Source organism: Capsicum annuum, chromosome 3 (genome assembly GCF_002878395.1).
Source record: "Capsicum annuum cultivar UCD-10X-F1 chromosome 3, UCD10Xv1.1, whole genome shotgun sequence".
Lineage (NCBI taxonomy): Eukaryota > Viridiplantae > Streptophyta > Magnoliopsida > Solanales > Solanaceae > Capsicum > Capsicum annuum.
In genome coordinates this window covers 230,159,107-230,159,691 of record NC_061113.1, presented here as the reverse complement: position 1 = coordinate 230,159,691, position 585 = coordinate 230,159,107, and positions in this window count along the sequence as shown.

The following is a 585-nucleotide window of genomic DNA, read 5'->3' as shown; positions in this document are numbered from 1 at the left end:
GCCTAGCACGGGTCGATCCCAGTTGATATGTACTGGAGGCATCCTAATGGTCACAGTACAGTACAGTAATGATTACAAAGATGATAAGAACGAAGGTAAAGTGATTGAATAAATACAATGTACAGGTTGTCACAAGTTCTAGTAAGTATGGTCCACTCCTATTACGACGTATTCACTTGTTTCTGATTTCTATTAAGCTCCTATATCATATGTGATTATTTACAGCTTTACATACTCAGTACATATTTCGTACTGACGTCCCTCACGGGGGACCTGCATTTCATGCTGCAGGCACAGGTACCTCAGCTCATACACCGCACAAGTAGGAGCCAGGTCATACAGCTATTGTTGGTGAGCTCCAGTTTGCTTCGGAGCTTTCCGAGTCGGTTCCTTATGTTTTGTTATTGTACATGAGTCATGTGTGGGCAGGGGTTTGTCCCGACCCTAGTTATGTCATGTATATCCTAGAGGCTTTGTAGACATAAGGAAGGGTAAAGTCATGGAAGTTTATATAGTGATGTTATATCTGTATATGTGGTGGCCCCGACGGCCAAGTATTATATATATATATATATATATATATAT